The 14,812-nt window shown below is 41.6% G+C and overlaps 1 protein-coding gene across 6 annotated transcripts in view; it reads left to right on the top strand.

The window, feature by feature from the left end:
* LOC106078526 (cilia- and flagella-associated protein 99-like) overlaps positions 1-14,812 on the top strand; it is a 42,955-nt gene that overhangs the window by 8,669 nt on the left and 19,474 nt on the right. The window contains exon 2 of one of the 6 annotated variants that reach the window (XM_056040199.1): positions 11,129-11,171. The exons of 2 other annotated variants lie outside the window; for them this stretch is intronic. The gene's annotated coding sequence lies outside the window, so the exon portion shown is untranslated. Of the gene's footprint in view, positions 1-11,128; positions 11,258-12,291; positions 12,393-14,812 lie in introns of those variants that run through there. 3 more of the 6 variants (XM_013239419.2, XM_056040205.1, XM_056040215.1) reach the window with 3 other exon arrangements.

Raw genomic sequence — 14,812 nt, 5'->3', positions numbered from 1 at the left:
CTGCGGATAAATAAAGACAAGTTAGGACATGTCTCTCATGCATCTCATCGATGCCCTCGACTGAGGTGCATTCGTCAGATTGGTAAAATTGCTTTAGAGCACAAGGGGAGATGACAAATAGGATTTGGAGAATAGATGGCAGATAGTAGCAATATAGAAATGTACATAAAAGGGAACGTAATAATATAAAAATATACATAGAAGGGGAAATAATAATCTCAAATAAACAACGCAGGTGGATAGAGAAAGAAAAAGGGGGGGGGGTGAGTTGGGCGGTGGTCAGTGACCGAGACGCTTTGTTTGCATATGACCGTGGGTCGAGAACAATGGAGCGGGCTTGAATGTCCCTTCAAGCGGCGCAACTCTCATTAGAGTAAAATGAGTAAAGGGGAGATAATTCCTATATCTTCTCTAAACGCAGTATCAGTGCGCTAGTAAAATTATCAAGGCGGTCAACCGAGATAAAGGAAATAGACTAAGATGTACAAATATATACATGGTTGCATCAACGATCAATTGAGCAACGTAGCATTAATAGATTAATGCAATACTAAAATACATACATAGCACATGTTTATGTTTTCTACTTACGCCAGTGAGAAATACACAATGCACTAATTAAATATAAATGAACTAAGCAAAATACACATGATAAAAATCCAATTGAAATATACACAGAGTAATTAAGATGGAACTTGTGATTAAGTTCGGCTTACCACCAGGTATTCCTCTAGGAGAAAGAATACGTGATATAGTCCAGACTCGATAGCTCAGCTCGAATGAGAAAGAGAGGGTGATTTGAGTTGGTTTACTATATATATATATGCCTGAAAAGTGTGGGCGGACACCGGAAATGTCCTAGGCTAAGAATTAGCTTACACGTGGGTGAAGTCCGACAAGAGTCACACCTTGGAGTACCACGCGGTGTATTGACCCGCGTAATCTCTTAGATCAAAGAGAGACGTGGGGGGGGGGAGAGTGACCTGCATTCCACCCAAGGGAGGGGGGGATTAGCTTGCATTCAAACCAAGGTGGTGTAAACCGCGACCGCCCTTCAGACATCCGGCAATAAGATCAAAGAGTCTATGTGTATCTTTGCCCCGGTCAAGGGAAGATAAATGAAAGGACGCGCCTTAACTTTCTCCAAGGTGGTGGACTAAGTCTAGCCTGGTAGAGAGGAAAGGTGGGGCGGGTGAAGAAATTGGAGGTAGGATGGGGAAATAATTAAAATAAAATAGATAAATGATGAAAAATAATAATTAATGCTGTGATAAATTTGAGTGAATCTGACAGCGAGTTTTTGACTTGTCACATACGCCGCCGCCAAGATGGATCTATCGCAGAAAGATCCATAAAGTGCGAGCAGACTGATGTCACTCTAACTTTAAGATCAGTTGTTATCACAGCATTAGAAAAAAAATCGGAGAAAATAAAGGGGTAGACATGCCAGGAGGAGAGTCTGTCCAAGTCTGTCCGTTGTCTACTTCCTGTCCCCGAGTACGTAGTCACCTGGGTGAAACATGTGGGGTGGCTTGGGAGAGTAGATTGGGCGATTGGGTGAGTAATCATTCCTTCCTGGGGCGGATTGGGGAGGGTGATTGGGGCTTAGGCGGGGTGCCCAAGACACGTGTGCACGTTGGGGCTTACCTCCGGGGCCGCTGTGAGGCGCTTCTTCACGAGAGTAAGTAGTCAGCTTACCTCGGTATCGTCTGACACGATCAATGTCAGGGAAGAGTGGCCTGACAAAGAATGTGGAGTTCTGCCGGAGAACGTCCCCACGATTGCGATAACTTGGCTTACATCGTGGCTTCCTGACACGGTTAATGCCAGGGAAAGGTTGATATTGAATGGTGGCTGAGGAGCCAGGGTGAGAAGAGCCTTCACGAGCGCGAGGGTTCGGCTTACCTCGTGACTTCCTGACACTATCAATGCCAGGGGGAGGTTGATTCGGAATGGTGGCTGAGGAGCCATGAAGAGGAGTGAGTCCACGAGAGCAAGGGTTCATCTTACCTCGGGGCATTCTGACACTGTCAATGTCAGAGGAATGTTGCATGATTTTGGCTGAGTAGCCTGGGTCAAGTAGACCCTCACGAGCGCGGGTAAACGACTTAACTCGTGACTTCCTAGCAGAGTCAACGCCAGGGCAAAGCGGTTTGAGCTTCGCTGATGAGTTGGGACTAGGCGTGTTAGCGAGGCGACCAGGGCTTCCAACCTGCTGGTTGCGCTCACTTCTCTGCTTCGTCGCTCTACCGACGGGCAGAGAGAAGTATGGTTTATGGACTACTCCAAGAGGGACATATTTGGAGCCTAGAATGAAGTCATATACTGGCGTGTCCATGACGGCTGCGTCAATGGTGCCACGTACGTACTTGCATTCTACGTGGACCCTAGCAATAGGAAGAACCTTTGGAGGAATCTCACGGTCAATGGACTGAATCGTCACAGTTCTATCTGAGATCAGCCGGGTCAACCAGTGCTTTGCAGATAACTGAACTTACCGCACAGCCTGTGTCAAATAAGGACCGGACGTACCGCCCGTTAACCAGAATGGTCTCTATCCCGGGGGAAGAAGAGACAGGGTGAGGAAGTGCCGGTAGGACTTCCGTTTTCGTAGGGCCGAGGGCAGTGTGTTCAGGGGCCACAGTCAGTGTTGATATGACGTATGGGTCGCCCGCTGTTCTATCAGTACGTGGTTGCTGATTAGACACAGAGGGTTTGGGGACCGCGGTCTTTACTGAAATGCGCTGTGAGGCCTGCTGCTTTTGGAGGTTGGGTTTGTGGCTACGCATGCTGTCGTTGCAGTCACGGTAGGCACGGTTAGTTTTGTTGCCACGCGTGCTGTTGTTGCAGTCACGGTGGGCTTGATTGTTCTGGTTATGACGAGGCTTAGGTGCTGGGTAGTTGCAGTTTTTGTGCAAGGCTGGTTGTTGGATTGGTGCCTTTCTAGGTTGGGGTTTGCTTGAGGGCATGGGCTGGATTGAGGCATTGAGATGTGGAGGACTATTAGACTGAGCAGGAGAGTTGGGCTGGGTAGACAATGTGGATTGATCGAGAGGAGGGATATCAGGTATGAAAGTTTCATCCTTAGCAGCAACTTCTGTGTCCGTTTGGGCAGTGTACCCGCTTTGGATGTGAGTCGTGGTTTTACTCTCCTCTGCTTCCTGGTCTTGTCTTGCCGGTGTGGTGTTCAGCTCCAAACTCTGCGGCCTATAGCTCTGTCTGATTTCTGGTGCTTCCTGTGCATGGGCTTTGTCCAATTCTTCCATTTCTTGCTTGAATTTTCTTTCATTGACAATCAACCGGCGTATGATGTCTTCCACCTTGGGGTCTTTATATCCAAGGAGTATCATAATCTCCTCAACTTCAGAATCTAATTCTGTTGAGTCCATGATAATAGAGGACGGATTAGAAAAAGTATGAAATGGAATAGAGGAAAGGGCCACCGGAGAGCAATTGCTCCTAAGTTACAGGAAAAAGTGCAGAAGGAATGCGGTGTCTGCCTAAGTTAATCACAAATTCCTGCAATGAAATATTACAAATAAAATACATAAATAATCATAAATGAAAATTATGACAGAAGTGACACTCTTGATAATGCGAAGTGATGATACTTATAAAAATTTTTGAAAAATTATTGATAGGAAATTTAGTTATTGCTGCTTGTTCGTGCCTGCTGTACTAATGGGTTAAATCCACGGACGGGCTCGCCAAAATGTGACAGGTGGGGAAATGTGACGTGTGTTTGGCACGTTTTATGTCTAGGGGATGATTATTTTTAAAGCTATCACACCCCCACTTATCAGCATATGAATCGGGAGCAGGCACGCAACGAGACAAAGCAATGAAAGATAGATACAAAAGTTAAAATAAAGGATATTTATTTACATAAATATACATATAATAATAAAAAGGGGGAGGGTTTGCATCTATCTCTAGTATATTCTATGTTTAATCATCACTCTTGCACATAATAAGAGAGTATGTCACTTTGTCCTCTGACTTAGCTGGTTGTCCTGTTGATGTCGCAGCTGGCTGTGTCCTGGCTTGAGGTTCTGCAGCTGGAGGTGGCGCTCTAGCGGATAGAGGGACGCCGGCGATATAGTTCTTGTGGAGTCTCAGTCCCAAGTTCTAGTATCTGTAGTGGGCACAGTATGGCGGGTGGCCGGATACCGTGGGCACAAGGTTTCTGCGGGCAGAGCTGATCTGCCGTGGGCAGCGTGGTTGACAGGATATGTCCAATGAGTTGCAGAGGGTTGGCGTAGCTATGACGTCTCACACAGATCTGGTCTATAGGGACGTCGCACCTAATAGCTTGACAGGTGGGCTGTCGAATAGGCGGGCAATGCCGATAGCGCCAAGTAGTGGAGTTGAGTAGATCCACGTAGGCGGTAGACGATACTCAATAGGAAAGTGCAGTGCTGGATAGCACTAAGCACAAACATAGGTGATTCTCGTTGCCAATTAAATAGGCAGGTAAATAGGCAGGTGCAGCGCTGAATAGCACTAAGCACAACTGCAGGTAAATAGATCGTTGATCCAATAAATAGGCAACAGGTGATCCTTGATAGCAACTGGGCAAGTGCAGCGCTGATTAGCACTAAGCACATAGATAGGCCAGTAGGCAAGTAGGCAATAGGTGATTCTTGATAGCAAATACAGTGCTGAATAGCACTAAGCACCTAAATAGGCAATAGGTGATTCTCGATGGCAACTAAATAGGCAGGTAAATCTCAGTAGGAAAGTGCAGTGCTGAATAGCACTCAACACACAATAGGCAGACACCTGAGGGAGGCTGCGGATAAATAAAGACAAGTTAGGACATGTCTCTCATGCATCTCATCGATGCCCTCGACTGAGGTGCATTCGTCAGATTGGTAAAATTGCTTTAGAGCACAAGGGGAGATGACAAATGGGATTTGGAGAATAGATGGCAGATAGTAGCAATATAGAAATGTACATAAAAGGGAACGTAATAATATAAAAATATACATAGAAGGGGAAATAATAATCTCAAATAAACAACGCAGGTGGATAGAGAAAGAAAAGGGGGGGGTGGTGAGTTGGGCGGTGGTCAGTGACCGAGACGCTTTGTTTGCATATGACCGTGGGTCGAGAACAATGGAGCGGGCTTGAATGTCCCTTCAAGCGGCGCAACTCTCATTAGAGTAAAATGAGTAAAGGGGAGATAATTCCTATATCTTCTCTAAACGCAGTATCAGTGCGCTAGTAAAATTATCAAGGCGGTCAACCGAGATAAAGGAAATAGACTAAGATGTACAAATATATACATGGTTGCATCAACGATCAATTGAGCAACGTAGCATTAATAGATTAATGCAATACTAAAATACATACATAGCACATGTTTATGTTTTCTACTTACGCCAGTGAGAAATACACAATGCACTAATTAAATATAAATGAACTAAGCAAAATACACATGATAAAAATCCAATTGAAATATACACAGAGTAATTAAGATGGAACTTGTGATTAAGTTCGGCTTACCACCAGGTATTCCTCTAGGAGAAAGAATAAGTGATATAGTCCAGACTCGATAGCTCAGCTCGAATGAGAAAGAGAGGGTGATTTGAGTTGGTTTACTATATATATATGCCTGAAAAGTGTGGGCGGACACCGGAAATGTCCTAGGCTAAGAATTAGCTTACATGTGGGTGAAGTCCGACAAGAGTCACACCTTGGAGTACCACGCGGTGTATTGACCCGCGTAATCTCTTAGATCAAAGAGAGACGTGGGGGGGGGGGAGAGTGACCTGCATTCCACCCAAGGGAGGGGGGGGATTAGCTTGCATTCAAACCAAGGTGGTGTAAACCGCGACCGCCCTTCAGACATCCGGTGATAAGATCAAAGAGTCTATGTGTATCTTTGCCCCGGTCAAGGGAAGATAAATGAAAGGACGCGCCTTAACTTTCTCCAAGGTGGTGGACTAAGTCTAGCCTGGTAGAGAGGAAAGGTGGGGCGGGTGAAGAAATTGGAGGTAGGATGGGGAAATAATTAAAATAAAATAGATAAATGATGAAAAATAATAATTAATGCTGTGATAAATTTGAGTGAATCTGACAGAGAGTTTTTGACTTGTCACAAGGAGGGTTGGCGGGCTGTGTTTATTCTGCATGCTGAATAGGTTTGTAGTGTTTAGGATTTCATGGACTTTTTGGCCCGAGGAGTCGGTTGCGTCATAGCCCCATGCAGGAGATTTCGCATTTAAGTCCCCAGCTAATAGAGTTTTAGTTAAGATGTTCTTATTGCCGAGGTTAATGGCAAGTTCATGTTTAGGCGGATTATAGCAGTTAATTACCGTGAGTTTTCTACCAGCTTTGAAAATATCAAGCGAGATGGCGTCGGTTCGCCAGGATTTTGAGAAACTGTCATGCCGTTCATTACATATGTGATAACTCCACGGCACTCATCGCATTTACATTTATAAGCCGTATAGCCACTAATGTGGCTACTTCGTTTCTTGCCTACAAGAGTCTCCTGCAATAGTGCGCTGATTTTTCGTGGTTCGACAGGTTCCGCCGGATCGGAACCACGGGGCGAGTAGTAGAGGATTTTTCGTTGTCGGGCCTGCCGCCCGCTACCCGCGAGACGGAGCCTGTTTGGGTCTGCTCGTACCCGGGTTTTCTGGTTTGATGTGTATTATTCATGTTTGTATAGAAGTCGAAGACCGTTGGCGGCCTTAGTTATTGCCGATTAGAAAGTAGTGTACACAGGGCCTGCAAGAGGGTCCGAGGTCTTTGGGTGGGGGGAAGTTCGCACCACTGGTCACCACCTCCGTATGGCAAGAGCTCACCTACAGGAGGTTGTGTAAGGATTTTTCGATATCCCCAGTATCGAAACTGCTTATTGGGAAGCGCGTTCCTCTACTACCTCACAGGGGACGGGCTAGATAGAGCCTAGCTCGTGGACGCCGACCAGTCCGCCCGACGCAGCCCGCTAAGGCCGCGCCAGTCAGTCCAGTCTTTGCCCAATGGGAGACCCGCGAATCAGCCGAGTCCAGCGTTATCCGCTTTTCGGAGATCCCGTTAGGTCTCTTACTCACCGTTGCCCCGGGGCCCCACAGGGGGGGGGGGGCTGGACATAACCCCTTTGAGTTCCTTTTACACTTGCCGGCTGTTCATTCATCGGCGGCAAGCAACCAGTACCCTTGGCCACTCCCAGAGAGCGGAGTGTTCACGCGGCGACCACGATGAGGTGGTACTGGAACGCCGCGCAACACCGTGACAGAAATAACTATTTTTGGAGCCTCCGTATACCGTGCTGCCTGTCTCCGCTCCGTGAAACCGGCAGACATTAGTTTTCCCGGTTGCCGCTATGCCTTTCTTGTGATTGGCGTCCACGACCCCGAAACACTCTGGTACAATCCCTTTGCACATGACCAGGGTTGTTGCAGTGCCAGCAGCAAAGAAGTGTTCTATTTTGTCTGAAATAGGGTCGCCGTTCGTCTCTAGTCTCGTCCACCATCCTTCTGACCAGCCGTGCAAGATCCTCCTCCTGGGGTCGTCTTTCGTCTATAGCCTCCCCTACCAGTCTTCGTACCAGCTCTGTAGGATCCTCCTTCCGAGCATCTATCGTCCGGCTGTACTGCGTGGCCCTCGCTGAATCTCTGGCCGCCTCATAGAACAGAGCATAGATAAGGGCTTCGCTTACTTTCCGTTTTCCGCTGATTCGGATGGCTTTTTAAAGTTCTGCATCTCGCACTCCATCTATGAAGGCATCTGTATCAATAACATCCAAAAATTCTGGTGTTGCCAATGGGTAAGCCAGACGGGCAAGACGCTCAATGTCTGCCGCTAATTCCTGTAGTGTCTCTCCAAATTTCTGCAGTCGGCTTTTTAATTGTATTCTAAACACTTCCTGTGAGTGTTCGTCGCCGTATCGCAGTTCCATTGTTTTGACCATAGCATCAAAGCCCGTCTGGTCCTTCATTGTCTGTAACAATTCGGCTGCCTTGCCTCTGAGTGCCAACACCAGACCAGTTGCTTTCTCTGCCTTAGTGTTCCAACTGTTGACTTTGGCCGCCGCTTCAAACTGCAATCGGTACATCGACCAAGAAACAGAGCCGTCAAACACCGGCGGTTTAGTCTTCCCCGTCATTTCAGTCACTGAGGCCCCCGCATCTTGTTTTTTCTTTTTAGCTCCGCCTTCATTTCATTTCGTAATACTTGAATTTGCGAATCGACATCCTCTACCATCCGCGACCTGAGATCAGTTTCCTCATCTCTTAATTGTTGTTTGTAATCGTCCATATCCTTTTTCAATCCAAACACAACGGATTCTATAGAGCTAAGTTCATTACCTAATTCACCTTTCATCGATTTCCCAATCTCCCCCGTATCGGGTTCTATTTCGAATAAATATTTGTCCGGATCCCGTTCATCATCTATGATGCTTTGCTTCAGACGTTCCATGGGCGCCTCTTTGTTGCCGCTTACCTTCAGCTCTCTGCATCTGAGTTCTCGTCTAAGTTCTATTAATGAAAGCTGACCAAGTGTTTTCGTTGACGCCATCCCGTATCTTTCTTACGTTGGCCTACCAAAACTTACGTTGGGTTATCCGAAAAGAAAATGTTGTAACGGTCGTGTACAAAGACCTTGTTCCCACTTTCGTTGAGAATCCCACTTCTGACACCAATTGCTGTAACTCTGCCTACAGCGAGCCCAAAAAACTTCAACGAAAGTGAGAGATAAAAACAGCAATTTAATAATAGAATAATAGTCGGATAACAATTACGCATTCGAATAATAACAACACTTGTTTACAGCCATCTTTGACTTCCACACTTCCTGTCTCTGTCCTGTGTCTCCTGGTGCGCAGTCTCACACCTAATGACAACGTGCATTGTAGAGTCATAACAATACAAACAAAATAAATCAATAATAAAATATAATATATATATACACACTAACCACTACAACTGAACCCAGCCACTAACTAAAACCCTCTAAATCTACGCTACTACAAACTAACCAAACCAACTATCTTACTAAATCACTACAACTACTACACTAGACCTAGATCTACACTAACACTAAAACAAGAACACCTTAGTACCTTACTATTCACTAAGAACAGACTAAGCCACTAGATCTAATCCGACTAAGGCAACACTACAAAAACAAAATCAAAATAACACTAGATTGAGATTCCCTAGATCTACAAAAGCAATAACAATAGCAGTAATAAATGCAGCAGAGTAATAGCAGCTTAAAGCAGCAATAACACAACAGTTATATTCAGCAGTAATAATAGCCAGCAATATATAAATGCAAAACTATAAATACAAAATCATATATTCTATTAGATCTAGAGCATGAACAACATATTCATATCAGGCTAAGCTGGGCGCCGGCATTTTTAATACAGCATGTTGGGAACAACTGTCAACTCTTTTGAAAAATATTCCAAAAAACTAAATTAAGATATATCTAGTATATTTACACATAGTGTAACATAGATCTAGTAAAAGAAAATATAAATATTTCTAAACTTACAGGCCGTCCCAGGTACAGGAATAAAAATACTAAAATAATTAAATAAGCATACGCCAGATCACTAAGATCATCAACTGTCACACAGACAGTGATATACTTTACTGACCGCTGGTCAACTGTACAGGATGTAGCATGGGTTTAACTATTTATACTACCCGCCCTAACCCATATAAAAATATGCGGAAGTACAATTATAAAATCTGACACTAACCTATAAAAATAAAATATATAAAAATAGCTCTAACCTATACAACAAAAATACATATAAAAATAGCTCTGGGAGCGCAAGCTCACACTTAGAAACACGGTACGCACGTTTATGCATATGGTTAGGGTTTAGTGGGCGTTATGGTAAGGGTTTGGAAAAAAATCGCCCCCCCCCCACTCCAAAGTTCTGGATCCGCTAGTGCAAAGACAGCCCAATTTGTGCCGACGTTGAAAAAGAGTAGTAAACGGTTCAGTGACTCGACTTCAGCCTCAGCTACAGTCTATTATTTCTAAGCCAAAACGAACGTAGTTTTTCTAAAATCGTTTGCATCGATTCCAGCAGCTTGTTCTTAGTGTCGATGAAGTCAATAAAAGACTCACGAACTTGTGCTCCAACTTTGAAACTTCATTAACTTCAAGAAAAAAGCCATCAATTTTGTCCTCCTTATTCTTCTTCAAATTGATCGTGATGCTCATGACTGCTAGATTCTGATCTGAAAAAAAAAAAATGATGTCCAAGATTCTCTTTCTGTAGTCTTTCGCTTTTTTCCTTTTTGTTTAGATAAATCTTGAGAATTTCTGTAAATACTGTTCTTAATACGCAGACGAATTTGAAGTTCCCTCCAAGCAAGCGAAGACTGAATATGAGCTCTGTCTGTCTCTTGGTTTTCAACTTTGATGATAATGTGATAAAATCATTGAATATATTTTGATGGATTTTAAATGCCATGATGAAGGCTTATACTTTATCTTGCCAGAAGAGTATGCAGGGGAAGCAAATGATGAAATATAGGATGACATTTCACCTGAAAACATGCGCAAATGTTCTTTGACAGAAATTATCTTTGTATATACCGTTTATCAGGCTTAATGCCATTTTCCTCAAATTTTTTTTCGGCCTAATTTTCTTTGCCAAAGTTGAAATTCTATTTGGAAGATTTGGATCTTTTCAGACAAATCGAGATATGTTGTATTTGATCCTTACAGTGATAAATTTAACTCATTCAAGATAGCAAAGATGTCAACCAAATAAGCTATTAATTCCCTTTAGTCACTTTAATTGATATTAAGAATTTTCAATTGGGGTTTGGCTTTCTAATTAGAAATTTTTTGTTAGTTCATCACGAAGATAAAAAACAAAACGTTTTAGAACTTGTATATTGCTTCTCCACACTTCAGTGTGAAATATTAGAGAATTGTTGAACGCTTCAAACTCAAAGTTTTGAAATCTTTGTACAGCAACAATTCTTGAATAACAATTAATTTAAAAAAAAAGTAACTGTTAAGGAAAAAAGTGAATAATGTCGTTTCACATGATGAGAACCGCTGGTTTAGAGATCAATAGTTCTAGATCACAGACCTATATATATTTCTGTCTAATTTCTCTCTCTCTCCGTATATATAGCTCAAGTATGTTCGCAACATCTCGTGAGACGGCGAATAGAAAGGTAACTAATAGATATAGAGTCTACTAACAGAAAATGGCGTCCTTAGCGATATGAATTAGTATTTTATAAATTTATAAGGTAATAAGGTAACCGAAGCACATGCATCTATTATAATTTTACGTCAAAACGTATGCTGTAAATTAGTTTGTATTGTCGATTGTAATTAAAATACTTCAATTAGTCACATGTAAAAACTGTAATTACTAAATTAAAAAATTAGATCTCCAATTGTAACTCTTACAGTAACTGTAACTTACTAACTGAGAGTCTGAGTGTTACTGATCTAGACTTTATTCTTTATTATAATTAGATCTAGTTAAATTAGTATAATTTACTATAATTCACTATATTATTTACTATATAATTTATAATTAGACCAATTTCAATTGCAATTTTATATTCAATTTTAAATTTAGTCTGAATTAAGATATTGAGACACTTAGACACTCTATGCTGGCTATTTTCTATGTCTGTATCATAGTATTAAGTATATCATGATTAATTTATACATGATCATATTATTCATATGAATTATGATCAATGATCTACTAGATTAGTAGATGATAGATCTAGTCTAGAGTCTAGACCTAGATTAGACGATTAGTTTAGATCTAGTACTAGATCTATAGTCACTAGAAAAGTTAAGTAGATTTTATGTATTAGTCTATCAATCTACTTTGTCATTAGTGTTACATCTAAAAATGTGTCAAAAGAATAATATAGACTATATTAAAATTTTTGGAATTATACTTACTGATTCATTACTAATAAATCAGACATTATAATAATTATATTAATATTAGACTCTTTGATAAAAAATTTAGATAGATAGAGCTTTATGAACTGAGGTTTTTTTTATACCTTATTTGTTTTGAAGTTAATTAGAAAAGAATTTATAGCAATTTTAGTGTCAAAAATTTAGCCTACATTTAAAAATAATGTGTGACCAAAAATGAAAATTTCACAATAAAAATGCTATAACATTTTAACTATTATTGATATTTGTATGATATGTTCGCCAGAAATGTATGATTATGTCCTGATATTTGTTGTAATTTCAAACAAATGATAAATTGTAACAAAATTTTCTTTTTTTGTTTGTGATGTTGGGTTACATGTAAAAAAGAAATGATCGACAAAGAAGTAGGCCTACTTTTTTACAATTTTAAAGACTTATAACTTTTAAACCTTATGAGATAACTGAATACAATTTTAACAGAGGTATTTATTTTACTTTTAACTCTTTCTCTCTTAATTGACAATACCATCATTGATTTGAACTTATTAAATTAAATTAATGTTCAATTTTATAAACTTTATTTTGTGTTATGTAAAAAGAGCATGCATTCCCCTTTAATGCTATACTAAATAAAACATTTTCGGTAGACCACATTTTCTGATAACAAATGACAAAGCTTTTGAAGCTTAAACATAACAAGGGTGTGAAATAGTAATTAGCAAAATGAAGAGTTCCGTCGAAACAAAGAGAAATAATTACGGAATGAAAGAGTTAAATCATAGATAGAAGTCCAAATATCTTTTTTACACTTCATGACGAGGCAGTTTATATGTGTCTTAGTCAATGGCAATGGATTCATTCAGGATTTCCTGTTAGGGAGACAGGGCCGGCCTTAGGCCACTGCAACCTATGCGGTCGCATTGGGCCCCGCGCTTTCATAGGCCCCGCGCTAATTCTAAGTGTAAATTATTAAATTAAACCATTATAACTTTTTCTATAATAACAGGGTTTCCACGACCTCCTGATTTTCCAGGACCTCCAGGAAATCGTCTGAAAAGGCAAAATATACGAAAAAATCCTGAGAATCTTCTGAAATTATTAAAATCTCCTGAAAAATAGACAAAATTGTCAGTTTGGGATGCTAATAAATAAAAATGGCATTGTGAGCTTTCATGTAATAAAAATTTATTGCTATGACAAAAAGTATTTTCTAATTTAAAAATTCTTTATTTTGATATTATGCTTATCCCTACCTAGACTAGGCCCCGCACAATCCGTTTCGCATAGGGCCCCACAATAGCTAGGACCGGCCCATTAGGGAGAGAATAAACTGTTATGACATAACATGAAAATTAAAATGCTGCTTAACCTTACTTAGGCCAATATGAGAATATAAATACATGTTCCGTTTAGTACCCTGACCAACTCAACTGAACATAAAGAAACTAGAACTATTGCTGTAATGTGAAATTTTAACAAAGGAATAATGACATTTGATTAGAGTAACACCATAACCACTAAATTTAGAGACACTTAAAATTAATTCAGGACAAAATAATAAAAAGTAAAGCAATAAACGCTGAACCCTATTTTACAAATGCAATAACAAAACCTGATACACAATAATCAGAAAGACACAAGATAGATTCACATATCTTATTCAATATATATGCTAGGCTAGGACAGATTTGTACAAGTGTTCCTTTATCCCTAGTGCCATTAGAGAATGGAATGAGTTCTCTGAAACAGCAAAGAAAACCAATGACTTAAATTAACAGGGTTTAAGTCACTAATTCATCATCATCATCAAACTCCATTAGAGTGAGGGCTTGAGAGGCTCAAATCCTCTCTTGCAAAAGCCCTGGACAGAAACCCTGCTGTCTTGCGTAGTGCATAAATGTCGCCATACAGGTCGAGAATTTTGGGTTTCCCAGACCTGTTGAGACGGAGATCAGCAAGTCTGGGGCAGTCAAACAGAATATGAGTCACGGTTTCCTCTTCTTCCCCGCAGCGAGGGCACCGTGAATCAAAATTTGGCCATAGCCACGAGAAATATGAGCCAACAGGACTGTGGCCTGTCCTGCACTGTGCTATAATAGCTTGCTCAGGCCTGGACAGCCTCCACCACGAGGAAGTGCGGCCTCATGCGCTCCCAGACTCCACGGGCTTTTTGGGACTTGTCCCAGCACTCAAACCACTTTTCCATTTTTGTTTTTTGTATTATAGCCAGGGCTTGATGAAAGCTTACAGCCTGATCAGTGGGTGGAATTTGCCCTCCCTGGTGGGCCAAAGACTCTGCAATTGTGTTGCCAGTCACGCCTATGTGACTCGGTACCCACTGCATTATTACAGGGGTGCCATAGCGTTGTTTAATGTTATGTGAAGCCATGATGACAGTGTTGATATTGGGGGGGGGGCATGGTCCGGGGCTTTGCAAAGCCTGTAGTACAGATTTTGAGTCAGTGACCACAACAATATGTGTTGCCCTCAAATGTCCCTCGCCGAGTTGAGAGTCAATGACTTTTAAGGCTTCACAGACTGCCATGGTCTCCGCATCAAAACTGCAAACACAACCACATAGTCCAAAGATTTTGACTGTGTAAGAGTCAAGAAAGTCGATGTAGGCTCCATAGCCTGCTCTTCCAGAATCTATTGATGCCGACCCATCAATGTATGCAAAAATAGCACTGGGCTTGAAGGTATTAATGGTCTCCAGAGCTAGGATTTGAAGGTCGTTAGATAAACGGCTTTGCTTAGTGGCATTAGGGTCTACTAATTTCAAACGTATGTCTGGGGTCGTTGGGCGACACCAAGGGGGAAGGGGATGAAAGCGTTGAATGTTTTGTCGGTTGGTGGAGAGGCCAGCTTCATCAGATAGTCTAGTGGCATGATGCATAAAAGA

Source organism: Biomphalaria glabrata, chromosome 1, assembly GCF_947242115.1.
Source record: "Biomphalaria glabrata chromosome 1, xgBioGlab47.1, whole genome shotgun sequence".
Lineage (NCBI taxonomy): Eukaryota > Metazoa > Mollusca > Gastropoda > Planorbidae > Biomphalaria > Biomphalaria glabrata.
This window is presented reverse-complemented; position numbering and strand designations above follow the sequence as displayed.